The sequence below is a fragment of the Anomaloglossus baeobatrachus genome, chromosome 5, assembly GCF_048569485.1.
Source record: "Anomaloglossus baeobatrachus isolate aAnoBae1 chromosome 5, aAnoBae1.hap1, whole genome shotgun sequence".
NCBI lineage: Eukaryota > Metazoa > Chordata > Amphibia > Anura > Aromobatidae > Anomaloglossus > Anomaloglossus baeobatrachus.
The window spans coordinates 300,462,601-300,489,650 of record NC_134357.1 but is presented as its reverse complement, the minus strand read 5'-3'; the positions used below and the strand labels follow the sequence as shown (position 1 = coordinate 300,489,650).

The 27,050-nt window shown below is 47.3% G+C and overlaps 1 protein-coding gene across 3 annotated transcripts in view; it reads left to right on the top strand.

The window, feature by feature from the left end:
* NAT9 (N-acetyltransferase 9) overlaps nt 1–27,050 on the top strand; it is a 57,922-nt gene that overhangs the window by 18,114 nt on the left and 12,758 nt on the right. The gene's annotated exons all lie outside the window — the stretch shown is intronic.

The window sequence follows — 27,050 nt, the reverse complement described above, 5'->3', positions numbered from 1 at the left end:
CATTTGAGAGTTGTTTTGAGGAGTCCATGATGCCACTCTTCATAGGAGATTCAAATAGGAGAACAACTTGCAAGTGGCCACCTTAAATACCTTTTCTCATGATTGGATACACCTGCCTATGAAGTTCAAAGCTCAATGAGGTTACAAAACCAATTTAGTGCTTTAGTAAGTCAGTAAAAAGTAGTTAGGAGTGTTCAAATCAAGAAATTGATAAGGGTGCCCATACTTTTGCACCGGTCAAATTTTGTTTAAATGCGGATTGCACATTTTCTGTTAGTACAATAAACCTCATTTCAATCCAGAAATATTACTGAGTCCATCACTTATTAGATATATGTCGCGCTGTACTCTAAAGATGTACAATAGCAGTACAGCGCAGTAATGTGGGACTGAGAGGATTCCTGAAACTATCTGAGAAGGTAGTTAGCTGGTAAACCACTAGGGGGCGTAAAAGTGGAGGAAACGAATGAGCAGGTAATTCCCTAGCAGAATACTAGTCAAGCCCACCAGATGGCAGTAGAATCGTCAGAAAGCCGTGTTACAACATGAGGTCTTGTAAGTACACAAGGGCAAAGTCTAAGCGTAGTCAGAGGGAAGCAAATAGTCAGTAGCCGGGAAATCAGAGCCTAGAAGCAAGGGGGAGTGGGAAGACAAGACAGAATAAAGGTAAACAGATAAGGAACGAACAGGGAGACAGCGGGAGAGACACTGATGGAAACAGACAACAGAGGAGGTTAACAGGTCAGGTGAACACGGAGGTCAGGAGGGGGCAGGGCAGACAACAGGTCACTCAAGAGCAGAACACAGCAGAGCCAGAAGTATCACTGGCGAAGTCCAAGAGAAACAGTGCCCTAATATAACAGCCTGACCTCCAGAACGAGGCAGAAAGGATTAACCCCTAACGTGACTTGCATCAGAAGTGAAACTAAAAAAAAGGCTCAGCTCCAGCTGAGCCAGGAGTCAATCATGACAATATATGAAACTGAAATGGCTGTTGCAAAAACCCAAATTGTTCTAAAGAAAAAAGGTTAACATTAATAGGGTTTCCCAAACTTTTTCATATGACTGTGTGTGTGTGTGTGTGTGTGTATAAATAGTGCAATTTATTACAGTTTTTTGTGTTCTAAAGTTGTATTCCAATAAATATATTTTATGTTCTATCTAAATATCTTGATTATTGTATCATAAAAATGATTAAATGTCTGATGTTCACATTGCACTACAATACATTTTTCACTTAAATATAAGCAATATACTTAATGTTATTATTTAGTATGTTTTTGTTGTAAACTGTTTTTTGCCACTTACATAGTGTATTACATAGCGTTCTATATAACACTATGTAATACACTATGTAAGTGGCAAAAACAGTTTTCAACAAAAACATACTAAATAACATTTGTGCAGTCCATGAATTTGTTGTAAGAAATAGAATTGCCTCCATCAGATCCTCCTTCATCAATGACCTCAAATCTGACCTAATAATTTTAAGGCTAGAAAACAACCTCTCTACAGTAACTTGGGTTGGAGGCAAAGCCGTAACCACATGGGCAACATCTCTAACAATTTCCGGGTATAAAGGAATTGCCTCATGCACAGTCAGTTTTGATGAATGGTTGAATTTTTCTATTTCTTTGAGAGCAAGTAAAAAATTTTACTGAAATCTGGTCAATCTGCTGCTATAGGAGACGGAGTGAAATCTTTTTCCTTGCGGCAACGCTTTGCCTGCTCCATGTCATCCAAATACTTGTCAAAGTTAAACTCCTCATCTGATGAGGATGAAGATATGGCAGCAGTAGCACTGTCAGCAACCAAGTCCTCTTGCGCCTGGCAGTCCTGTAGCCGCTCATCCTAACTGCTACCTCAGTCAGAGCTTCTTTTCCTTTAGTAAGCTGTTCACATCATCAAGCAGTATACGATGACTTGGGTCCACATAAACAGCTGCCAGAAGAATTTTATTTTCCAATAGCTGTGTCTCTCTCCGTTTCATTGAAGCAGAAATGCCATCTGGGATTAAACCTTCTCTTTGGGACAGGCAAAATAGCAAGTTCTTCCACTCCCTTATGAAAATGCCAGGAGTTAAATCCTCAGCTTGTAATTTTTTAGTCATAGTCACGCTAAATGGGTGATTAAGCAATTCCTTCAATTCAACCACCTGTGTCCATTGACTTTCATTTAAGGTTACTTGAGGGTTCTCCATATCTATAAGAAATTATTTTAGTTCAAGCAATCGCTCAGTTATTAAATAAGTGCTGCCTCACCGAGTGGCTTGATCGACAATTGCCCCTTTCCCAGCACGTCTCTTCAAGATGGAATCAATTTTAGGGGTTCTGGCGGCAATAATCAATTTCCTCACTTTTCCAATCAGATTTCCAGCATGTCCGCCCAGTTTCACACATCCGACTTTTCGCCGGTTTGGCGAATGCAGCGCACGCCAGTACAGTATGAACAGTACAGTGGCAGCGCTGCAACTTCCGGGTCACATGACAGCATGCGACCGGCGTTTGTCGCGCTGCCACTGTACTGTATACACTGTACTGGAGTGCGCCGCATCCGCCAAACCGGCGAAAAGCCGGATGTGTGAAACCGGGGTCCCTCTTGCAGACTATCTCTTATTGCCAATAAAGTAGTAAACTCCAGCACTCAAAAATAGAATGAACTATTTTATTTGTAGAGAAATACATTTTTTCTTTTGTCAAAGTCAATATTTGGTCAAAAAAACAAAATGTTTCGGCTATTCGCCTTCTTCTGTTTTTTTATATGACTCTACATAATAAGAAAAACATATTATTACAACCATAATGCAAAAATGAATTATTTTCAAAATTAAACAATGCATACAAAAATTACAAGAAAGAATAAATGTTTATTTTCCATTACCTAGGACAATAAGAAGTAATATGAAATCACACTAGAATTTATTCTTGGATCACCGTAGTGGAGGTTATTATGATATGTGTATCTATATAAAGAAACAACATATTAATAATATGCAACAACATCAAAATCAATTAATCAGGTCACTACACAACAGGAAGGACCATAAAAAGGGGGATCATAGGGACAAAGTATGAAAGCCCAAAATGCTAAGAGTCGTCACCTCTATACACATATGTGCAAGTGTCATCCGTCCTGGAAACCTCATAAAAATATGAGGGCACATTGTGGTACAGCAGTAAGAAAAAGGATGCCAACAGTGAAAAAAATCCAAAAAGAATTAAGAGGCATAGAAAAATGGTGACTGACACCAAATATATACAAGGTATATTTACCATCAATTAAATGTCAAGCCTTCATGGGCATTGCATGACTGTTAGGTCATCATGAACTAAAAGTAAAAGTGAAAGGATGAATAATGCCTATACAAAAATATAAGGTGCCAGTCTCCCGTAAGATCAGTGCATTACCTGTATTCACCGTTGTCCAGAGGGGGAATGAGTAAAGAGACACGGACATGCAGGCTTTTATAGTGAAAAGGGGTGGGTGTAAACTAGCGTTTCCACTAAGTGAAACGCAAGCAGTGACCGAGGTGAAGCACAAGCTGCGCGTGCGCAGTAAAGTCCGGTAGTGCGCGCATGCACATTAGCTTTGAAGGGAGAGGGATGACGCGAATCGCTCCAGAGAACTGCTCCCGTAGTTTAGAGCATCTGAAAAGAAACATTAACCATATCTCAACCAGAGTGGAAAGGTGACAATGATATACAATATTTAGAAGATATAAGGACTATAATAAGAAAAAGAAATATAGTAGTAAAGGCACAAATATCAGCAATATATATTTGAACCAGTATTATAAACTAAGGCTGATGCCATCAGTCAAATAATGCGTATATCATGACAAAATCACTTAAATGAAATATATACACACACATACACAAATACATTATATAGTAGATAGTTCCGGAAGGCTCCCAATCAATGATAAATCAAGAGGAATTATATTCCCGATTGAGACCGTGGGGTGACAGAGTTCTTAATGTATCCAAAAGGACTCTCTTTCTTTTAATTTTTTTTTTTACTCTATCACCTCCACGTCTCATCGGGGGAACATGTTCCAAGACCTGAAACCGTAATTGTGAAATAGAATGTCCCAGTGTCAAAAAGTGGTGGGGGACTGGTAACATCATTAATTTACACCGGATAGTAGATTTATGTTTACCAATGCGGTCTCGGATATGCTGGGTAGTCTCCCCAACATACCCGAGACCGCAAGGGCACTTAAGTAAATACACGACATAGGATGTATCACATGTAAAAAATTGATTACTATGAAAATCTTTTCAGTATGGGGATGTGTGAAAGTGTTACCCCTCACCATATTTGAACACTGGGGACACCGAAGGCAGGGAAAATTCCCCTGCTTTGGTGTAGCCAGAAAGGTCTGTCTGGATTTACGAATCGAAGATCCTATATCGGCCCGAACAAGAATGTTTTTTAGATTAGAGGGTCTTTTAAAACTAAACAGGGGAGCCACAGCGAACTCATCTACATCCGGATAAGATTGGTGCAAAAGCTGCCAATATTTCAAAATTATACTCCGAATAATAGGGTGATAGGGATGAAAGGTGTTAACAAATGATACAAATGGTCCTTGACGCTTCTTCCTAGTGACCATATTCTGCTCATCATGACTAGCAATATGTGGGGGGATAGCCCCGCTGGATAAATGTTTGTTGCATTTCTTGATGTCTAAGAGACCGCTGTGAAGCCCCTGAAACAATCCTGGCCACTCGTTAATGCTGAGAATGGGGAAGAGATTGTTTCAAATGACGAGGATGACAACTGTCATAACATAACAAACTATTTCTATCAGTTGTCTTTACATACAGGTCAGATGAAGTTGTGCCTTGTGAATCAACAGTAATTAAAGTATCTAAAAAATTGATAGTATGTGGACCAATATGTTGGGTAAATGTTAACCCCGGTATCTGTTGATTTAATAAATTGAAAGAATTCATCAAAGGCAGCAATAGGGCCATTGAAGATAAGAAAAATATCATCAATGAATCTTTTCCACGTTACCACGTGTGATTGAAAAATTGGATGGGAATAAACGTGTAAAAATTCAGAGTAAACCATAAATACATTTGCGTATGGCGGCGCTACGTTCGACCCCATTGCTGTACCTTTGTTCTGAATATAAAACTGATCCTGGAACATGAAAAAATTCTTGTGTAACACTATGGTTAATAGATCAAGGCAAAACTCCATCTGAACTGGTAAAAATGTAGTATTTGTGTGAAGAAACCAATCCATAGCTTGAAGGCCTAAAGTATGGTCAATACTGGTGTATAATGAGTTAACATCAAGAGTGATCAGGATGGAGCCAGAGGGTAGTTGTCCCAATGCTTGTAAATGGTCAAGAAAATAAGAAGTGTCCCGTAAATATGAAATGGTGGTAGGAACCAAAGGGGACAAGATCCGATCCAGCGTAATAGCTAAGGGAGATAACGAGTCCGTTGAGGCAACAATAGGTCGTCCAGGTGGATGCCAAAGGTTTTTATGTACTTTGGGTAAAGTGTAGAAAACTGGAACCAATGGGTTAGACTTATTAAAAAATTTTGCCAATTTAGAGTCAATGACGCCAAGTTGGGAATAATGGTTAATTTTATCCAAAATTATGCCCCTAATGACAGGTGAGGGGTCAGTGGTAACTGGCGTATATGTAGTGCGGTCCGCAAGTTGTGTGAGGATCTCCTTAATATAATAACTTTTGTCCATGATTACCAATGCACCCCCTTTATCCGCAGGTTTGATTATAATAGAAGGATTGAGCTTCAATGTTCGGAGAGCCTGAGACTCATCCGAAGTAAGGTTACGTTTAATATGCAAATCACCATTCCTAGTTCTATTAATAAAGATATCTATATCCTTCTTCACCAATGAAATATAAGTCTCTACGGGATGGTAAGCGCGTGGAGGCATAAAACTACTAGGTGTATATAAACCTAGTTTACTTAGTGAAAATAGTGAGGAATCTGGACTAGTAGAGACCGTATCTGTAATGCTTGGAGAAGATTTGGACTGAAAATGTACCTTCAGTCGTAAGGTTCTAAAGAACCTATTTAGTTCCTGATCCAATTTAAAAGAATCAAAGTTGGGTGTAGGACAGAAGCTCAACCCTTTTTGTAACACCTGTGATTCTATGGGGGACAAGATATACGAGGAAATATTAAAGATGAGATCCGTCCTACCTGGGACAGAGTCACTACCCTCTCTCCGGAGGGAGGTCTTCCTCTGTCCCCTCCTCGTCCTCTTGAGACGTGAGGTCGGCGAGGGCCTAAAAAAGTAGATTACTGCTCACTTCCTGAGCTGGCAGAGGAGGAGAATTCAGATCTGGGAAAGAAACGACGACGGGGTGCGGGTTCTCCACAATGCCATCTGTAAACACGACCTTTTTTGTAGTCTTCTTCATCGCATGACAATTTACCCAGCTGCAGCGTGTGCACAACACAGCGCATGTGATGAATATGAAAGTGTTTTGAAGCAGCTTCAACAAGATCATCTAATCCTAAAGTATTAGGATTTTGCTGTTCTTCTGTTGTAATATCTGTTTGTTCCTCAGTTACATGAACAGCACTGTGGCTCCATCTCACACATACTGAATCCTAAATTTCCTTCTAGCTGTTGTTCATTACTCTCATTCATCAGTTTAATTGTACTTATCATGTTTTGAAGCATTGTCCTTTACAATAGCAAGAACCTGTTCTTTTTTGAGTTGGTAGCCTTGCAGAACTTCTTCCACTAAGGCCTGGAGAAACTGGCCAGTGTGATGAGCTTTAGTATCTTTTACTGCCAGTGTCTTGCTAACAATTTCTTTCTTGTTACAAACCTATCGAACATTGATGGCAAAATAATTCAGTGAAATGCAGTGATTCTGGACATCCCGGCAAAGGCAATGGGTTTCAAGATAAGACATTCAGACACATTGTTTTGTGAGGATTCTCACAAAGAATGAGCATGTCAGTTTGTGTGGTGTTTTTCTAAGGCTAGTTTCACACTACGTCTTTTTAACATCCGCTGAAAACGTTTTTTTAGCGGAAGTACGGATCCTGCTTTTACAGCAAATAACGTATGCAAACGCATATGTTATTTTGCAGGATCCTGCACTGGATGTTTAGGGGCGGGCATTGGAGTCATGTGATCGGGAGTGAGGGGAACTAGACTGGGAGGAGGCTTCTGACAGCTGCAGACGCTGGTAACCAAGGTAAACATCGGCCTTGGATACCCGATATTTATCTTGGTTACGAGTGTCTGCAGCTGCTAGGAGCAGGGCTGCCTGCACGCGTAACCAACGTAAACATCGGGTAACTAAGAGAAGTGGTTACGCGATATTTACCTTGGTTACGAGTGTCCGCAGCTCTCAGGTGGGGGAGAGAGGAAGGGGAGGAAGGGGGAAAGACAGAGATAGAGAGAGAGGGTGAGGGAGGGAGTAGAGAGATAGACAGATCACGCGAGACTGGTTCTGGGCATGCTCAGTACTTTCTGGGCATGCTCAGTACAAAAGCAGGATCCTGTCTATCAGCATGCCAGCGTTCACCTGCGTTCGCGTGCGTTATAGTCAGGATCCAGCAATTTGCAGTATTTGGACGGAGCTCAAAAACGCTACAAGTAGCGTTTTTGAAACATGTTAAAAAACTGCAAGTCACTGGATCCTCACTATAACGCACGCAAACGCAGGTGAACGCATGTTAACGCGAGTCCATTGCAAATGCATTGAAATGAAAACGCATTTGCACTGGATCCGCTTGTCCGCTAAAATAACGTTAAGGACGGATGTTAAAAAGACGTAGTGTGAAACCAGCCTAATCTGCTTTTGCAATTGAAAGCATTGTTTATATGTGCTCAAAAACCTTTCAGGTGATGCAGTTTTTTTAAAAAATCTGATCTGCTTTTGCAGCTGACAAACGTATCCTCAAAAAACGCAGCAAAAACGTTGTGTGACTGTAGCCTTAGATCAGGAATAGAACAGCCATTTATAGGACATTTCATAACTTTCCCAAATTCCTATGAAAAAATATTCAGCACATTCTGCATTGCACTACTGTCCCCAATTTATTATATATTTTAGGAGTCGGAGTCGGTGCATTTTATACCGACTCCACAAAAATGAGCTCCGACTCCACAGCCCTGACTACTAGGGCACGAAGCGGACCTGTGGTGCTCTGTAGCCAGTGACTAGAGTACTAAGGAACACTAATGTGACTTCCACGTATGTAGCAAGATCCCTATACATATGACTGGGACAACTTGAAGACCACCTCTCTCGCGGCAATCCCTGAGAAGACCTATTAGCTTCCCTTTACACTGATTCACAAAGCCACAGGGTTCCTAGTGGATGCCTCGGCTGAATCAGTCCATGTAGCTGCTAAAACGGCCATACTTTCTAACTCCACAAGAATAGCCCTATGGCTCAAACTCTGGAGATGTAACTGATGTAACGTGATGAAACTTCTAAGATTAAACTTTGTTCCATCCCCTTCCAGGGCAAGTACGTTTTCTTTATCGTTCCTTTGGGAGACCCAGACCTTGGGTGTTTAGCTTCTGCCTCCGGAGGACACACAAAGTACTACACCTAAAAGTGTAGCTCCTCCCTCTGAGCTTATACACCCCCTGGTGAGCCAGTCACAGCCAGTTTATCGCTTTGGAGGCATACATCCACACATGCATTCTCATATGATTTTTTTTTTTTTTTTTTGGGAAAAAGATTGAAGAAGTGCGGGTCCACGTCTGGACTCCCGTCATAGCCCTTCTCACCCCACTGTGTCGGTGGTGTTGTAAGGTTGATTTTCCAAGGCTGGAGCCTTACATGCCGTGCTCCTTCACCATCCCTCCTGGGCTCTGGGTTGAAGTGGGAGCCAGCGCGGTCTCCATGCCTGGCAGGAAACCGGTCTCCGTCCACAGCTCCTTGAGGACTCTGCTGGTCCCGGAGCACTCATCCCCAGGGACCTGGCCCTGCGTCTCAGCAGCTAAGTACCTGAGACGTTCATATTTTGGGGGTCCATGTACTTTATTGTATGGGGAGAGTGTGTTTGCTGTATTTGTTTTTGGCATTTCCGGCGGGTCCTCTGGCTTTCGCCCGAGAACCGCGCCGATGGTGCCTGCGCGTCGGCCTCGCTGCTCAAATTTAGGCCCCAGCTTTGCCAGAGGCCTAGTTTCTGTTACCTGCCCTCGCATGTCACTCATGCAGAGGGACAGGCACGGCTCCTCCCGGCGGCCGTCCTGCACAGGGGAGGGACACTCCCCACTGCTTGTGCGTGACTCCTCCCCTGCAGGTCTCTATGGCCCTCCAGATCCCGCTTTCCTACAGGGACGCCCCCGCCCCGCCCCCTCTCTTCACTCCGACGGCCATTTTCTTGGACAGGGTTCACTCTGCGCTGGGCCATCCTGCACTCTGCATCCCTGCTGAGGTGCTGTGCACTGGGGATCCGGGCTTCGGGATCTGGAGGGCACACAACACCGCTTCCAGCGGTCTGGTAAGCCACAGCCGGTCTCTGGTTGTGGACCTCTGAATATACTCCCTGGGGTTCATTTTCTTTGTAGAAGCTGTTTTCCCCACTCCAGCAGCATGTCTCACACGAGGAGCAAGGCTCCAAAGCTTTATACTGCATGCGCTGCATGTAAGCTCCTGCTGCCTGAACCGAGCACCTACCCACATTGTGATGTCTGCTCTAACTTGGCGGTGCCACAGCCTGGAGTCTCACCCCCAGTGGTCTCTCAGGCTGCTTCTGCACCTGTGGCTGAACCCCCAGCCTGGGTAGAGTCCTTCTCTAGGTCTATCTCCCAGTCATTTGCTGAGTCCATGGGACTTCTGTCCAGGACTTTGATGAATATGCATCAGCCCCCTTCACAGGGTGCCTCTAATGCTCTTGCTAAGGGTCCTTTAGGATCCCTATCCTCTGACCTCCGTCCACTGGAGCTCACAGAGGATTCATCATCAGGGCACAGACCCCGTCCTCCTAAGAGGCGCCGCTTTCCTTAGGATGCCTTTCCAGGGGGTTCGGAGGCTAATTCCATGTGCCCCATTGATCTTTCTGAGGGTGACTCAGAACTTAGTGACTTGATTGCTTCCATTAATTCTGTACTGGATCTCAATCCGCCAGTATCAGAGGAGCAACCCTCTCTGGCAGAAAAGCACCAGTTTACCTCGCCTAAGAGAGTAAAGAGTGTGTTCTTTAACCACTCCAGTTTTCAGTCTGCTGTGACCAAACCCAGGGCCTGTCCTGACAAACGCTTCCCAAAGCGTGGTTCTGATGACCGTTTTCCCTTTCCACCTGAAGTGGTCAAGGAGTGGGCTCACTCCCCCAAAGGTAGACCCTCCGGTGTCTAGGCTCTCAGCCCTGACCGTTGTGTCGGTGGCTGATGGCACTTCCCTTAGGGATGCCACTGACCGTCAGATTGACCTTCTGGCCAAATCCGTGTATGAAGCGGTGGGGGGCCGTGTTTTCCCCAACTTTTGCAGCAGTGTGTGCCCTCAAAGCCATCTCTGCTTCTCTAGAGGAGATGCATTCCCTCACCAGAGAATCTATGCCCGAGATGGTTGCCTTAACTTCTCAAGCTTCAGCTTTTTCTTCTTATGCCATGTCTGCCATGCTAGAGGCTTCTCACCGCACTGCGGTGGCTTCGGCTAATTCCCTCGTTATCCGCAGGATCTTGTGGCTTCAAGAGTGGAAGGCAGATGCTTCTTCAAAGAAGTACCTTGTTGGGCTCCCTTTTGCTGGTTCCCGGCTGTTCGGTGAACAGCTGGATGAAATTATTAAAGAAGCTACTGGCGGGAAGAGTACTTCCATGCCACAAACCAAGACCAGGAAATCTGCCCAGGGTAGGATTCAGTCGAGGTTTCGCTCCTTTCGTTCCTCCAACTGGTCGTCCTCTAAGCCCTCCGCCTCGTCCGCTAACTCAGCTAAGGACCAGAAATCCAACTGGCGCTCAAAAGCGCGTCCACAGAAGACCGCAGGAGGTCCTGCCACTAAGGCAGCCTCCTCGTAACTCTCTGCCCGCTCCAGCAACGTCCTTAGTCGGTGGCAGGCTCTCCCACTTTGGCGACGCTTGGTTTCAACAAGTCTCCGATCAGTGGGTGAGAGATATCATCTCTCACGGCTACAGGATAGAATTCTCTTCCAGCCCGCCAAACAGATTTTTTCTCTCAACTCCCCCCTGCTCCAAGGCCGCCGCCTTCTCACAGGCCGTGGCAGCCTTGCAGGCCAACGGAGTAATTGTACCAGTTCCCGCCCGAGAACGGTTCAGAGGTTTTTACTCAAACCTCTTCCTAGTTCCCAAAAAGGACGGTACCTTCCGACCCATCCTGGATCTCAAGCTTCTCAACAAGCATGTTCGGGTGCGGCACTTTCGCATGGAGTCTCTGCGATCAGTCATTGCCTCAATGACCCAAGGGGATTTCCTGGCGTCCATCGACATCAGAGATGCCTATCGACACGTGCCAATTGCAGTTTCACACCAGCGTTGGCTACGCTTTGCAATAGGAGAAGATCATTTCCAATTCGTCGCTCTCCCCTTTAGGTTAGCCACGGCCCCTCGGGTATTCACCAAGATCATGGCAGCAGTGATTGCGGTTCTGCACCTCCAGGGGTTGGCAGTGCTCCCTTACCTGGACGACCTTCTAGTCAAGGCTCCATCCAGCGCAGACTGTCAGCGGAGTGTCTCGCTCATGCTCGCCACTCTAGCCCAATTCGGGTGGCTTGTCAATCTTCCCAAATCCACTCTGACTCCGACCCAGAGTCTCTCGTACCTAGGGATTAAGTTCGAGACTCTGCCGGCACTTGTGAAGTTGCCCTTAAACAAACAGCTGTCACTCCAGTTGGCGGTGCGCTCTCTCCTGAGGGCCCGCCGTTATACCCTCAGGCGTCTGATGCTGGTGCTGGGTCAAATGGTGGCGTCCATGGAGGCTGTTCCCTTTGCCCAGTTCCATCTGCGCCCCCTGCAGCTGGACATTCTCCGCTGTTGGGACAAGCGGCCTTCCTCCTTACACAAGTTAGTGGCTCTGTCGCCACAGACCAAGAGCTCTCTTCAGTGGTGGCTTCGGCCCCTGTCCCAAGGGCACTCCTTCCTGGCCCCGTCCTGGGTGATTCTCACCACGGATGCCAGTCTATCCGGCTGGGGAGCGGTTTGTCTCCACCACAGAGCACAGGGCACTTGGACTCCGTCCGAGTCAGCCCTTTCAATCAATGTGCTGGAAACCAGAGCCGTGCTTCTAGCTCTCCTAGCATTTCACCACCTGCTGGCGGGCAGGCACATTCGAGTCCAGTCAGACAACGCGACAGCGGTTGCCTACATCAACCATCAAGGCGGGACACGCAGCCACCTGGCAATGATGGAGGTACAACGCATTCTTCAATGGGCGGAGGACTCCAGGTCCACCATATCCGCAGTCCACATCCCAGGCGTGGACAACTGGGAAGCAGATTATCTCAGCCGTCAAAGCGTGGACGGTGGCGAGTGGTCCCTGCACCCGGCAGTATTTCAGTCGATCTGCCGCAAATGGGGCACTCCGGACGTGGACCTAATGGCATCCCGTCACAACAAAGTTCCTGTTTACGTGGCTCGCTCCCACGATCCTCAGGCCTTCGCCGCGGACACTCTGGTTCAGGACTGGTCCCAGTTTCGTCTGTTCTACGTGTTTCCCCCTATAGCTCTCTTGCCCAGGGTCCTGCGCAAGATCAGAATGGAGGGTCGTCGAGTCATCCTCATTGCACCGGACTGGCCCAGGCGAGCTTGGTATCCGGACCTGCTCCAACTGTCCGCAGAGATGCCGTGGCATCTCCCGGACTGTCCAGACCTACTCTCGCAAGGTCCGTTTTTCCGCCCGAATTCTGCGGCCCTCAAATTGACGGCGTGGCTCTTGAGTCCTGGATTTTGACGGCTTCTGGTATTCCCCCTGAAGTCATCTCCACTATGACTCGGGCCCGTAAGTCTTCCTCCGCCGGCTAAGATCTATCACAGGACTTGGAAACTTTTCCTGTCCTGGTGTCGCTCTACCGGCCATCCTCCTTGGCCATTCTCCTTGCCGACTTTTCTGTCTTTTCTACAGTCCGGTCTGCAGCTAGGACTGTCCCTCAACTATCTCAAGGGACAAGTTTCGGCTCTGTCAGTTCTGTTCCAGCGGCGTCTCGCTCGGCTGGCTCAGGTCCGCACCTTCATGCAGGGCGCGTCTCACATCATTCCGCCTTACCGGCGGCCCTGGGACCTTAACTTGGCTCTCACGGTGTTGCAGAAACCCCCCTTTGAGCCTCTTAGGGAGGTTTCTTTGTATCGTCTTTCACAGAAAGTGGCCTTTCTGTTTGCCATCACTTCTCTCAGGAGAGTCTCTGATTTGGCTGCGCTCTCCTTGGAGTCACCTTTTTTAGTCTTTCATCAAGACAAGGTGGTTCTCTGTCCGACTCCGGACTTTCTTCCTAAGGTGGTCTCTCCCTTCCACCTTAACCAGGACATTACCTTACCTTCCTTCTGTCCGGCCCCTGTTCATCGCTTTGAAAAAGCGCTGCATACCCTAGATCTGGTGCGTGCTCTCCGGATCTATGTGTCTCGCACCGCTGCGCTTAGGCGGTGCACCTCTCTTTTTGTGCTAACCACAGGTCGGCGCAAGGGCCTCCCTGCTTCTAAGCCGACCTTAGCCCGTTGGTTTAGGTCGACCATTTCGGACGCCTATCGAAGTACGCAGGCGCCTCCCCCGCCGGGGATCAAAGCACACTCGACCAGAGCTGTCTGTGCGAGCTTGGGCAGACGCATCCTTTAGGCGGCGGTCGCCCATTTGTGAAGTTAGGTTCTGCCTACTTCTTAGTTTTTCTGTTTATTTCCCACCCAGGGACTGCTTTGGAACGTCCCAAGGTCTAGGTCTCCCAAAGGAACGATAAAGAAAAAGAGAATTTTGTTTACTTACCGTAAATTCTTTTTCTTATAGTTCCGTCTTGGGAGACCCAGCACCCTCCCTGTTGCCTGTTGGCAATTTCCTTGTTCCGCGTGTTTTCACCGGCTGTTGTCGTGGACAGAGTCTCCGGTTGTTCCGGCTCTTGCTCTGTTCTACTTGTGGGTGGCTATTCTCCTTCAGCTTTTGCACTAAACTGGCTGTGACTGGCTCACCAGGGGGTGTATAAGCTCAGAGGGAGGAGCTACACTTTTAGGTGTAGTACTTTGTGTGTCCTCCGGAGGCAGAAGCTAAACACCCAAGGTCTGGGTCTCCCAAGACGGAACTATAAGAAAAAGAATTTACGGTCAGTAAACAAAATTCTCTTTTTTGCACCAGCTCTAGACGACCTTCTAGAAAAGGCCACTGATAAGAAAAGATCTCTTCCGGCATATCTTCTGCACTCGAGTGTTTACCAAGCTGATGGCAGAAGTGGTAGCGTTACTCAGTCAACATAATATCTGTATAGTACCCTACCTCGACGACTTCCTGATAATTGCTCCTTCAGCCCCGATGCTTGAGCAGCATGTACAGAGGACCCTCTATGTCCTGGAGGAACTGGGATGGCTAGTGAATCAACAAAAATTTGATCTCAGACCATCCATAAGGAAGATTTTCCTCTGTATCCTACTGGATTCAGACAAGAAACATTCTTTCTGCTAAAAACATGACAGATCAAGATCAAATCTACATTTCGGATCTCCACAGCCAGAGATCGGTAACCTTGAAATCAGCCATGTCGACTCAGTCCTAGGATCCATGACATCCTGCATTCAAGTAGTAGCTTGGGTCAGTTCCATACAAGAACTCTCCAAACAGTGATCCTAACAGCCTGGGATGATCACCCAGATCTTTAAACAGAAAGATCCTCCTATCTAGACCAGTAAAAACATCTCTCCCATGGTGGATGTCCGTGAAAAACCTCCAAAGAGGGGCTGTTGGAATCAGAATTCTCTAGTAACAATAACAACGAACGACAGCAAGCTGGAAGGTGGCCATTGTGGTGCAGATGTCCTTCCAGGGGCTCAGGACGCAGGAGATTGGTCTAAGGTCCTCAAAGTACAGATAACTAAACGTGGTGGACGAAGAACTCAGGGCAGCGTCTACACTGGTCCAGGGACAACAGGTAAAGTTATACTCGGACAACATGACAATGGTGGCCCACCTTTTGTCAGCAAGGAAGCACTCTTCATACAAACCTAAAAATGTTGTCTACAAAAATACTGAGCTGGGCAGAGAAGCACCTTCTATCTCTCTCCGCATTCCATCTGAAGGGCTCTACGAACATCCAGGCAGACTTTCTCAGTCGAACAGATGTTCACCTGGGCGAGTGGGCTCTAAATTCAGAAATATTTCATAACTTAGTGGAGCGATGGGGCAAGCCTGAAGTAGACCTCCTTGCAAGCCAGCAGACCGCAAAAGTAAATCCAACAGATCCGTGTCTTGTGGTTGATGTCTTCTCCTATTTGTGGGACTTCAAATTAGCCTATGACTTCCCACCAATTCCAATGCAGGCAAAGACACTGAAAAAAAAAATTTGGATGGCCAAGAAGAAGCTGATTCGGGACAATTACCAGTCTAGCCTGCTATGGACCTATACTTCTACCTCAGACATATGACCTTCTTTATCGGGGTCCACTATTCCTCCAAGAGTTTCACAAGCTCAGCCTAACAGCATGGCTACTGAAACCAAACTCCTAAAAGCCAAAGGCTTGACTGATAAGGTGATTGAGACACTATATAAAAGCCGGAATCCCTTTACTTTACTAATGCCATATATTGGAAAATCTGGAAGACCTTCTCCTTCTGGTGTAGACCTAAACTACCAGATCCAATACATCCTAATGTGGCTCAGACCCTGAACTTTCTTCAGAACGGGCTAGACTAAGACCTGGAACCCTCAAGGTCAAAATCTCAGCCTGGAGCTCATACTTTGATCAAGATCTAGCAAGCCACCGGTGGGTTAAGGTACCGTCACACTTAGCGACGCTCCAGCAATCCCACCAGCGATCTGACCTGGCAGGGATCGCTGGAGCTGGTGAGCTGTCAATCAGGCAGATCTCTACAGCGATCAGAGATCAGCCACCAGCAACCCGTGTAACGACGCTGTGCTTGATAACTATAGTACACATCTGGTTACTAAGCAAAGCTCTTTGCTTATAGTTACCCGATGTGTGCCTTAGCTACATGTGTAGGGAGCCGGCTTCTAGAAGCTGCGGACGCTGGTAACCAAGGTAAATATCGGGTAACCAAGCAAAGTGCTTTGCTTGGTTACCTGGTGTGCACCTTGGCTACCAGCGTCCACAGAAGCCGGCTCCCTGCTCCCTGCACATTCAGATCGTTGCTCTCTCGCTGTCAAACACAGCGATGTGTGCTTCACAGCGGGAGAGCAACGACCAAAAAAATGGTCCAGGACATTCAGCAATGACTGGCAACCTCACAGCAGGGGCCAGGTCGTTGCTGGATGTCACACACAGCGACATCGCTAGCAAGATCGCTGTTGCGTCTCAAAAAACGTGACTCAGCAGCGATGTCGCTTAGTGAGACGTGGCCTTTACATTTGGCCGTGTTTCCCTTCTCCCCTGTTGTGATTGATGCAGTCTGGTTGAAAAGTGACACAATTCACAATGATATGCATATAATATTGTCTGCTGAGCATGTTAGCTAGCGCTGTCGCTTAGTGAGACGTGGCCTTTAGGAGGTTTATGACTTCAGCAGTTGCGACCCAGACAAATTAATCTAGTCCCTTCCTAGGACTTGAATGTAGTCCTTAAAGGCCTAACACAACAACCCTTTGCGCTTATCACCGCAACAGATCTAAAAACCTTGTCCTGGAAAACTGCTTTCCTAGTAACAATTACGTCAGCCTGACAAGTTGGTGAATTACAGACTTTAACTATTAGAGAGCCGTACCTAAAAAATCTTGGACGACAGAATTATCTTCCGTCAGGACCAATAATTTCTTCCGAAAGTAGTCTCTGATTTCCACAGATCCCAAGATATCATACTACCATCCTTCTGTCAGAATCCATCTAATGATAAAGAAGGGGAATTTCATTCCTTGTACAACCACCCTGCGTACATCCACTACCTCTAGAGAACCGATTTATGTAAGGAAGGACCATAATCTTTGTTCAGGTCATGGGGCGGAATAAAATTTAAAAAAGCTGCCAAGAACACAATTGCTAGCTGGAATAAAAGAACAATCAGTGAAGCTTACAAAAATCCAATCTCTAGCTCCTCCAGAAGACTTCACAGCTCATTCTCTCATTCTACCAGATCGGTGTCTGTTTCTTGGGCCGAGAAGGCTGATGCTTCCCTCAAGCAGATATGCAGAGCCACTATCTGGTCTTCACAAAACACTATAGACTGAAGGACCTGAAGGCCGAAGGCTAGGTTCTTATTGGACAGTAAATTCAGACTGTTCCCAACCCTCCCCCTAAGATATGTTCGGTGGTACTTCTCCTGTGGTGCTGTTATGGAGGGTGACTAGAGAAAATAGAATTAGTTTTTACCGGTACTTCGGTTTCTAGGAACCCTCCATGACAGCACGGATAATCCCTCCCTACCTGTTGCAAGATTTAATAGCTTTTTACTGATTTTAAAGTTTGAACCATTCGTACTGGTGTAGTTACTTGGAAAAAAACACTGAAGAGGGGAGGTGGGGAGGGGTTATTTAACCTCTTTGTGTTTCCTGTCCCAATTAGGGCATGGAGTTAACTCCTGTGGTGCTGTCGTGGAGAGTTCCTGGAAACCGAATTACCAGTAACAACTAATTCTATTTTTTTTTTTTTTTTTTAGGACCTACTGACAAAACAATCTTTTTGATGTGTCTTGTGTAGGATCGGCTGGCACACTGAAGTGTTTCGGTGTGCCTCCGTGCCCGTATGTCCATTCTGTTATTATGGAACATGTCTTATTCTGTCCCGCAAAATGCAGACCGTGACCTTATACAAGTCAATGGGTCCGCAAAATGCCCGGAAGCCGCAAGGAGGCACTTACATGTGGCTTCCGTCTATCGGTGCCCCTGCATTCTATGTCGCACTGCCCTGGCCAGCCCCGCAGTGACTCACACAGTAGTGTGAGCACCTGCAGGGATGACGAGCGCCGACGTCATGAGGTTAGCTCAGTTCATTACCTGCGGTGATGAAGTCAGCTGAACTCATGACATCAGCGCTCGTCACTGACTTTCATGCTCGCCGCGATGTCCCCTCAAGACTGTGACTAGCGGTGACGTCACAGGCTCCCACAATACTTCGCGTGAGGACGTGGCAGCCATGGAACTCAGTAATGAGCACTGACATCACAAGTTTAGCGGACTTCATCACCGCAGGTAATGAACTGAGCTAATCTCACGACGTTGGCGCTCGTCATCCCCTGCGGAGACCTGGCCTGACCTAATGATGTTAGCTCAGGTTATTGCACTGCTCTTCCAGGCAATGGAGAACATTCTGTTCTTCATTGACTGGGACAGTGAGTATGACTCGTCGTGGGACTCCCTTATTGGATTACTCCTGACCCGGATTTGTTTTTTCTTTTCAATAAATTGGTGAAAGAGGGAATGTTTTGAAGAGTGTTTTCTCAAAAAATTTTTTGTCTTTTTATTTATTTTTATATTACTGACAGGGTTAGTGATGTCTGGTAACTGATATAGCATGGGGTGCCAAGGTGAAACTGCCAGCTGTGGGCTGCCACTGTCTGCTTCACCTTAGCTGTGTACAAAAAATATGGGGGACCCAATGTCGTTTTTTAGAAGAAAATAATGAATTTGTGGTCAAAAACAAGGCTAAACACCCTTTAGTACCACATGACAGGCACTAAAGGGGCAAGATAAAATGCAGGGAAGGGGTGCATTATATGTCTTTCTTATCTATCTTTCTAGCTTTTGACTGTATGCAACCCTCCTTCGTTTTTTTTTTTGTTGTTTTTTTGCGGTCTTCAAAGACACATTGATGTAAAATGGACCGTATATGGAACGGAATGGAATTCGGAATACCGAATTGGCATGAGAAAAAAAATTGTAGATCTGCACTGCCCCATACTAGAACACTGGTTTGAGTGCTATCTGATAAAATATCGCAAAGTACTCGGCTGTGTTATGCGCTCGTGTGAGCAACCCCGAAGACTATTAAACCTGCTACCATAAAGTCCAGGGTAAAAAAAGCCACTGATTGGCAGCTTTCTGCCTAATGTTCAGTGTACACAGAAAGCTGCCAATCAGTGGTGTGGGCGCTGATATACAGAGCTCAGCATCCAGAGAACGGTTAGATCTGCAGCAGGGAAAACTGTTTAGTCAAAACTGTAGTTTCTGTAAAGTAAGTCTCCTCTGGCAATGGCTTTTTTTTTTTTTTTTTTAAACCAGTTTTTATTGATTTTTCTGATAATCATTATAAAGGGGTACAGAATGAAGAAAAGAAGGGATGGGACAACCACATTCAATATCCTGCAACTTCCCTTTCACATTAAATACTAAATAGTTGGCTCTCCTTTTCGGTTAAATTGTAAACCCCCTTTAATTAGATAGAGCATTTAATTGCTCTATCTTGGCCACACTTCTACACTCCCTCTAACTTTAAACAAACTGCTCCTATAAACGCTACCCCCCCCTACATGTGACACGACCTGAAACACTTCTCATTATATTTTCAACCTGCCAAGTGACCCTGCTATATCTTCCTTCAGATACCATTCAGTAGACCTCAAAATGGTCATTATTTGTGTGATTTTCTTCCTTTGAACACATCTTACTTATAAATTTTCTCCATTTATCAAAGAATGTTGCCATCATCCTTTCTTTGCTCTTCTCAAACACCGTTTTTTCCAACAATAACGATTGTTTTAATTGTTTAATCACCTCCTGCCTTGAAGGTGCTTCCTTTTGTAACCATTCTTGGAGGATTACTTTTTTGCTAGTCATTGCTATCTCATGGAAAAGAGATGGTAATTTGTCCTCCTCTCCTCCCTCTTCACTCTGTTGCAAATAGTGAAATATCCATATCATCGGATCCAACTCTATATTCCTACTCCATATTTTCCTCACCACCCCCTGTATTTGCTGCCAGAACCCTATGATCTTCTCACACATCCAGATTCCGTGATATAAATCCGACTTTTCTACGTCACACTTTGGGCAGTTCATTAATTTTTCCGGACGTCTTGCATTTACAAAGATCGCCCTATGCAGGGCTGTATTTTGCCTTCGTGCTGCCCTAGGCACTTTAAGTGGTCGCGCCCCTTAGTGACAACGTAAAACTGAGTTTTCGCACACGACATCTGTTTAAGGCAGATCTACTCTGTAGCACACTTTAAAAAGTATCAATAAGAAACGAACCCCCCCCAATGGGAATCACCACAGGCACATCAAAACATAGCATGAGTATAAAATATTCCCACCACACCGTCCCCACTTATATACTGTGACTGTCACACTGCCCCTAATAAACTACACACTGCCCTCCCTTATAAACTACTGTATATCCACCACACCTTCCTCGATTATGAAATATGATCTGTACATTGTGAGGAGGGAGCAGCATGATGTGAGGACAATGTCCCATGCATGCTGCCCCCTCCTCACAATGTCCTATGCATGCTGCCCCCTCCTCACAATGTCCCATGCATGCTGCCCCCTCCTCACAATGTCCCATGCATGCTGCCCCCTCCTCACAATGTCCCATGCATGCTGCTCCCTCCTCACAATGTCCCATGCTTTCTGCCCCCTCCTCACAATGTCCCATGCATGCTGCCCCCTCCTCACAATGTCCCATGAATGCTGCCCCCTCCTCACAATGTCCCTTGCATGCTGCCCCCTCCTCACAATGTCCCATGCATGCTGCCCCCTCCTCACAATGTCCCATGCATGCTGCTCCCTCCTCACAATGTCCCTTGCATGCTGCCCCCTCCTCACAATGTCCCTTGCATGCTGCCCCCTCCTCACAATGTCCCATGCATGCTGCCCCCTCCTCACAATGTCCCATGCATGCTGCCCCCTCCTCACAATGTCCCATGCATGCTGCTCTCTCCTCACAATGTCCCATGCATGCTGCCCCCTCTTCACAATGTCCCATGCATGCTGCTCCCTCCTCACAATGTCCCATGCATGCTGCCCCTCCTCACAATGTCCCATGCATGCTGCTCCCTCCTCACAATGTCCCATGAATGCTGCTCCCTCCTCACAATGTCTCATGCATGCTGCCCCCTCCTCACAATGTCTCATGTATGCTGCTCCCGCCTCACAATGTCCCATGCATGCTGCTCCCTCCTCACAATGTCCCATGCATGCTGCTCCCTCCGCACAATGTCTCATGCTTGATGCTCCCTCCTCACAATGTCCCATGCATGCTGCTCCTTCCTCACAATGTCCCATGCATGCTGCTCCCTCCTCACAATGTCTCATGCATGCTGCCCCCTCCTCAGTGTCCCATGCATGCTGCCCCCTTCTCACAATGTCCCATGCATGCTGCCCCCTTCTCACAATGTCCCATGCATGCTGTCCCTCTCCATGAGCTCCTAATGCTGCCTTCCTCTTTTCCATAATGAGACCTTCATGTTGCCCCACTCATGCTAAGACCACCACACTAACGCTTATGCTGAGACCCCCCACACACACACTACCCCACTCTTGATATTGACTCCCCTACATTGCTCCACTCCATACTGATCCCACACATGCTGCCCCTTCTTCACAATGAGCTCCCAATGCTGCCCCCTCTTATTCTGAGTCCTTACACTCCCCCCACCCAATCGATTTTGTCATTGCACTATCCCTCATCCCTTGTCCTTTGTCTCTAGCATTAGCCCCTCTCTCCCACTCTCCCAGCATCAGCCTCTCTCCCCCAGCATCAGCCTCTATCTTCCCTCAGCATCAGCCTCTCTTCCCCAGTCTCAGCCTGCCCCAGTCTCCGCCTCAGCCTCCCTCCAGCCTCCCTCCAGTCTCAGCCTCAGCCTCCCTCAAGTCTCAATGAAGAAAAAACAAAAAGCCAGCACCAAATGTGCACTACAGCACTAAACATTCCAAACTGTACTTATTATAAAAAAAATTTTTTGAGATTTTTGGCAAAAAATTGCAATTTCTTGAGCTGCTTCGCCACGTCATGGCAAATCTCATTTGAAGCAGTCCTACACTAAAATATTTTTATAAAATGTGCCATACGGCCTCACATATGAATAGTAGAACTGCTCTTAGCAGCACTCACCTGGTCTATTTCAATCCCGTACCCATGACTGAGTCATGGCTGTGGGCGGGACAGGTCCAAGCAAATGCTGCATGAAGTAAATAGCCTGTGGACAAAGCCTGATGACTTAATGTGAACAGTCACCAACCGCCAAAATCCAGACAGATGGAATACATCCCAAATTGGGGTGCATAGCAAGGTGGAGGTCAACCACCGACCAATTCAATGAAGAAAAAACAAAAAGCCAGCACCAAATGTGCACTACAGCACTAAACATTCCAAACTGTACTTATTATAAAAAACAATTTGAGATTTTTGGCAAAAAATTGCAATTTCTTGAGCTGCTTCGCCACGTCACGGCAAATCTCATTTGAAGCAGTCCTACACTAAAATATTTTTATAAAATGTGCCATACGGCCTCACATATGAATAGTAGAACTGCTCTTAGCAGCACTCACCTGGTCTATTTCAATCCCGTACCCATGACTGAGTCATGGCTGTGGGCGGGACAGGTCCAAGCAAATGCTGCATGAAAATTTTTTTTATAATAAGTACAGTTTGGAATGTTTAGTGCTGTAGTGCACATTTGGTGCTGGCTTTTTGTTTTTTCTTCATTGAATTGGTCGGTGGTTGACCTCCACCTTGCTATGCACCCCAATTTGGGATGTATTCCATCTGTCTGGATTTTGGCGGTTGGTGACTGTTCACATTAAGTCATCAGGCTTTGTCCACAGGCTATTTACTTCATGCAGCATTTGCTTGGACCTGTCCCGCCCACAGCCATGACTCATGTCATGGGTACGGGATTGAAATAGACCAGGTGAGTGCTGCTAAGAGCAGTTCTACTATTCATATGTGAGGCCGTATGGCACATTTTATAAAAATATTTTAGTGTAGGACTGCTTCAAATGAGATTTGCCGTGACGTGGCGAAGCAGCTCAAGAAATTGCAATTTTTTGCCAAAAATCTCAAAAATTTTTTTATAATAAGTACAGTTTGGAATGTTTAGTGCTGTAGTGCACATTTGGTGCTGGCTTTTTGTTTTTCCCTCAAGTCTCAGCCTCAGCCTCCCTCCAGTCTCAGCCTCAGCCTCCCTCCAGCCTCCCCCCAGTCTCTGCCTCTGCCTCCCTCCAGCCTCCCCCCAGTTTCTGCCTCCCTCCAGCCTCCCCCCAGTCTCAGCCTCAGCCTCCCTCCAGTCTCAGCCTCAGCCTCCCTCCAGCCTCCCCCCAGTCTCAGCCTCAGTCTCCCTCCAGCCTCCCCCCAGTCTCAGCCTCCCTCCAGTCTCAGCCTCTGCCTCCGTCCAGCCTCCCCCCAGTCTCTGCCTCTGCCTCCCTCCAGCCTCCCCCCAGTCTCTGACTTTGCCTCCCTCCAGCCTCCCCCCAGTCTCTGCCTCTGCCTCCCTCCAGCCTCCCCCCCAGTCTCTGCCTCTGCCTCCCTCCAACCTCCCCCCAGTCTCAGCCTCTGCCTCTCTCCAGTCTCAGCCTCTGCCTCCCTCCAGCCTCCCCCCAGTCTCAGCCTCTGCCTCCCTCCAGTCTCAGCCTCTGCCTCCCTCCAGTCTCAGCCTCTGCCTCCCTCCAGTCTCTGCCTCTGCCTCCCTCCAGCCTCCCCCCAGTCTCTGCCTCTGCCTCCCTCCAGCCTCCCCCCAGTCTCAGACTCTGCCTCCCTCCAGCCTCCTCCCAGTCTCTGCCTCTGCCTCCCTCCAGCCTCCCCCCAGTCTCAGCCTCTGCCTCTCTCCAGCCTCCCCCCAGTCTCAGCCTCTGCCTCCCTCCAGCCTCCCCCCAGTCTCAGCCTCTGCCTCTCTCCAGCCTCCCCCCAGTCTCAGCCTCTGCCTCCCTCCAGTCTCAGCCTCTGCCTCCCTCCAACCTCCCCCCAGTCTCAGCCTCTGCCTCTCTCCAGTCTCAGCCTCTGCCTCCCTCCAGCCTCCCCCCAGTCTCAGCCTCTGCCTCCCTCCAGTCTCAGCCTCTGCCTCCCTCCAGTCTCTGCCTCCCTCCAGCCTCCCCCCAGTCTCTGCCTCAGCCTCCCTCCAGCCTCCCCCCAGTCTCTGCCTCTGCCTCCCTCCAGCCTCCCTCCAGTCTCAGCCTCTGCCTCCCTCCAACCTCCCCCCAGTCTCAGCCTCTGCCTCTCTCCAGTCTCAGCCTCTGCCTCCCTCCAGCCTCCCCCCAGTCTCAGCCTCTGCCTCCCTCCAGTCTCAGCCTCTGCCTCCCTCCAGTCTCTGCCTCTGCCTCCCTCCAGCCTCCCCCCAGTCTCTGCCTCTGCCTCCCTCCAGCCTCCCCCCAGTCTCTGCCTCCCTCCAGCCTCCCCCCAGTCTCTGCCTCTGCCTCCCTCCAGCCTCCCCACAGTCTCTCCCTCTGCCTCCCTCCAGTCTCCCCCCAGTCTCAGCCTCTGCCTCCCTCCAGCCTCCCCCAGTCTCTGCCTCTGCCTCCCTCCAGCCTCCCCCCAGTCTCAGCCTCTGCCTCTCTCCAGCCTCCCCCAGTCTCAGCCTCTGCCTCCCTCCAGCCTCCCCCCAGTCTCTGCCTCCCTCCAGCCTCCCCCCCAGTCTCTGCCTCTGCCTCCCTCCAACCTCCCCCAGTCTCAGCCTCTGCCTCCCTCCAGCCTCCCCACAGTCTCAGCCTCTGCCTCCCTCCAGTCTCAGCCTCTGCCTCCCTCCAGCCTCCCCCCAGTCTCAGCCTCTGCCTCTCTCCAGTCTCAGCCTCTGCCTCCCTCCAGCCTCCCCCAGTCTCAGCCACTGCCTCTCTCCAGTCTCAGCCTCTGCCTCCCTCCAGCCTCCCCCCAGTCTCAGCCTCTGCCTCCCTCCAGCCTCCCCCCAGTCTCAGCCTCTGCCTCCCTCCAGCCTCCCCCCAGTCTCAGCCTCTGCCTCCCTCCAGTATCTGCCTTTGCCGCCTCTCCCCCCGCATGCGCAGATCTCTGGTCTGCATTAGAGACACTCCCACGCTCCTTATGAATCCACTTACCTGCTCCAGTGCCCGCCGCCATCTTCCTGGCTCACGTGAGTATCCTCTTCTGACACCGGCTTCCATCACGGCGTCCTCCGCGGCGTCCTGCTGCGAGCTCTGCATGTGACGTCCACACAGCAGTGGACGCAGCACAGAGGAAGGAGCTGATTGGCGCGCGCCTGTGACCCCGGAAGTGCAGGCGCCGGCAGTTCCAGGGTCAATCAGCTCCCTGTGCTCGGCGGCCACAAAAAAAAAAAAATGTAAAAAAAAAAAAAAAAAAAAAAAAAATTTTTTTTTTTTTTTTTTTTTTTTTTTTTTTTTTGCTGCCAGAGGGTGCCGCCCCTCACAATCTGCCGCCCTAGGCACCGGACCACGGGTGCCTAGTGGTAAATACGGCCCTGGCCCTATGCATAAGTCTAAATTGTGTGTATCTCAAATTCTCATTCACCACCTTCTTTCTCATCACCATCCAACCTTTTAAGATCTTATCCTCCCCTTCCTGAAACCCCAACTGCGTTGTCCACCCTTTCAAGATTTTTCCTGGTATAATCGGTACTAAAACCTCTCTCAAGTTCCCATATAAATTTGAGATATTTATGTTGTTAATACCACTCAGTATGACCGCGTCCATCTGATTTCTCACATACTCCTTCCTTAAGTTCAGCAATTTCCTCATTATTCCTTGTTTCATCTGCTCATACTGTATGGTCTGAAAAGAGCGTAGACCATACCTTTCTCTCAATTCTTCACATCTCATCCATCTCGGTTCAGTATGCATCATGTTTTTTATGGAACAAATTCCTTTCTCCCTCCACTCTTTAAATAGTTTATTTTCTCTCCCCTGTGGAAAGTCTGGGAAGGCCCAAATATCCAGATACTTCGAGACATTCCAAGCCAGTCCAAACTCTTTCCTTACCGCTTTCCACGCCATCACTGTATCTCTACAAATCAGTGACTGCCTGATGTGTTGCGGTAAATTTGATATGGAAGTGTGTAAAATTGAACTCAAAGCCCATGGGCTTGCAAAATTTGGCCTCTAAGGTCCAATCAGAATATCTACCAGATTTTCTAATCCAGTCGATCACATGCCTCATGAGACATGCCAAATTATATCCTCTAATGTTTGGAAGTCTTATGCCCCCGCGACCACTGCCAGCATTAATTTTTTGGCGCTAATCCTTGGTCTGTGTCCTCCACAGAAATTTAGAGAATGCCTTAGTCAATCTGATACAAGTAAAATATATCTTTGTACCGTGTTAGCCAGTAGAGATAAAAAAATTGTTTAAAAGAACAGAGAGTCCTCAGTGGTTGATACCTTTTAATGGTTTAAATGGTTTAATCTGTTCTTTTAAACAATTTTTTTATCTCTACTGGCTAACACGGTACAAAGATATATTTTACTTGTATCAAAATGGAGGATACCAGAATGTACCGCACCTTTATGGAATCCATTAAAAGGTATCAACCACTGAGGACTCTCTGTTCTTTTAAACAATTTTTTTATCTCTACTGGCTAACACGGTACAAAGATATATTTTACTTGTATCAAAATGGAGGATACCAGAATGTACCGCATCTTTATGGAACTAAAGACACTTCTGAACCGAGCGTGTCACAGCCTGGACCAGACCCTTATCAAAGGACAATAAAACTTTCACACTGAACTGCAGCAGTATTTATGGCTAGAACAGCTTGTCCCCCTGCCATAGAGATAGTTCTGTTTCATATAACTTGTTCTTTTTTTTTTTTTTTCTTTTTACTGCACTATTCTATGTCCTGTTGTGTATAAATACGTGACTCTTCAGATTTTGTGTTATACCATGCCTGATGAAGAGACCTGAGTAGTCTCGAAAGCTTGCAATTATTACCATCTTTTCAGTTAGCCATTAAAAGGTATCAACCACTGAGGACTCTCTGTTCTTTTAAACAATTTTTTTAGTCAATCTGTTCACATCTGTGTGTTTGAGAAGTAGTGGGATTGTCTGCATAGGATAGAGGAGTTTGGAGAAACTCATCATTTTT